The 1,777-nt window shown below is 41.2% G+C and overlaps 1 non-coding gene across 1 annotated transcript; it reads right to left on the bottom strand.

The window, feature by feature from the left end:
- Positions 1–1,375: 1,375 nt before the first annotated feature.
- Trnak-cuu lies at positions 1,376–1,448 on the bottom strand. Its single transcript has one exon. It is a non-coding gene; the product is annotated as a tRNA-Lys (tRNA).
- Positions 1,449–1,777: the final 329 nt, after the last annotated feature.

The raw sequence follows: 1,777 nt of genomic DNA, 5'->3' as shown, positions 1-1,777 counted from the left end.
ACTTTCCAGAACAATAGATTTGGTTTAGGAGACATGAATCCCACAAATCACTTATTGGCACAAAGTTTAAGATAGTTTGAATAAGACCCAAAGCAACCCAGTCGGAGGCCAGCTGGCCCGACCTAAACCACACTGGACCTGCAGACTCAGCCCAGCAGGCCTTGCTTGCTCCTCCCACAAATGTTAAAGGACCACCCTTCCAGCAAAAAAGGAGCTGTCTGCTCTTACCTTTATCTCTGCCAACTGCATCAGTGGGCTCCAAAACCCTGAGTCAGACTGCATCTCAAACAGAAAACCTGGGCCTCTGATGCCCAACTCCCTAACTGGTACCACTCTCAGCTTCCAGTTCCAGGCAGACTCCTTGCACTAGTTCAAAACACCGAGAAGGGAACAGACAGTGCAAAAAGCAAAATGAACAACGGAGTAATTCTTGATGCATAACAACAAAAAAATGAAAGTAAAGTGTGCTCCACACAACCCTTTAACCTAAACCTCATGTACATACATCATCTAGGAGGAGGGGGGAAATATAGTTACTGACTCTCAATAAGCAGAAAGAGTTGTTTTACATATTGAAACTGCTGGATTTATTCATGATAAAACAGAATTAACTTAGCTATTTTCACAATTATAGGAAATCATCAGAAATAGGGAACATTATATATATGATTATATATATATGATATATGATAACAATATATATATTATATATTATATATAACATCAGATCCCTTATGGGTCTGCCAGATCCTCTAGCACAAGGTAATGATGAAACTGATTGGTTATTAATAGGAAAAGACCTCAGAATTTCATAAGAAACACCATGAAAATACCAAAGGTTTGAAAAAGCACTTTTCCATCACTTGACAGAAAGCCAAGAAAATAGTAAAAAGATGTTCTACTTGTTCCTTCTATAACCAAACTCCATTACCTGCAGGTAGTAATCCTAAAGGTATACAAAGAAATGAAATATGGGAGATAGATGTGTTTCATTTTGCAGCATTTGGAAAATTAAAATATGTACACTGCTGTGGATATCACTCTATGTAAATAAAACACTGATGGCCAATGACCAGGCAGGAGGTAGGTGGGACAAGGAGAGAGGAGAATTCTGGGAAGCGGGAGGCTGAGGGAGAGAGACTGCAGCCACCGCCAGGACAAGCAGCATGTAGAGACTCTGGTAAGCCACCAGCCACGTGGCAAGGTATAGATTTATAGAAATGGGTTAATTTAAGATAAAAGAGCAGTTAGCAAGAAGCCTGCCACGGCCATACAGTTTATAAGTGATATAAGCGTCTGAGTGATTATTTTATAAGTGGATTGTGGGACTGCGGGGCTTGGGGAACCTGGAGAGAAGCCCTCCAGCAACAAATGGCGCCCAACGTGGGGCACGAACCCACGACCCTGGGATTAAGAGTCCCATGCTCTACCAACTGAGCTAGCCGGGCCCTCCAGCAACAGTACACCACACCATAGATACCTATTCAGGATTTCAATGGGCAGCTGCTTTGAGATGTGAAAAGGTTGATTCTGTAATCACACACCTATTAGAAGTTATGGCCATCATGGGAATACCTGTACAAATGAAGACTGAAAATGCTCCAGCATATGTCACCAGTAAAATGAAACTTTTAAACAGTAATAAAGCCTATTACAGGTATACCACACAATCCTACAGGACAAGTGGTTGTAGAAAGATCTAATCACACCTTAAAAGAAATGCTTTATAAACAGAAAGGGGGAACAAAAACCCCCAACGATAGAGTGTATAATGCCT

The sequence above is a fragment of the Peromyscus leucopus genome, chromosome 13 (assembly GCF_004664715.2).
Source record: "Peromyscus leucopus breed LL Stock chromosome 13, UCI_PerLeu_2.1, whole genome shotgun sequence".
In the NCBI taxonomy this organism is placed as follows: domain Eukaryota; kingdom Metazoa; phylum Chordata; class Mammalia; order Rodentia; family Cricetidae; genus Peromyscus; species Peromyscus leucopus.
The sequence above is the reverse complement of the archived record's forward strand: the minus strand, read 5'-3'. Positions and strand labels throughout refer to the sequence as shown.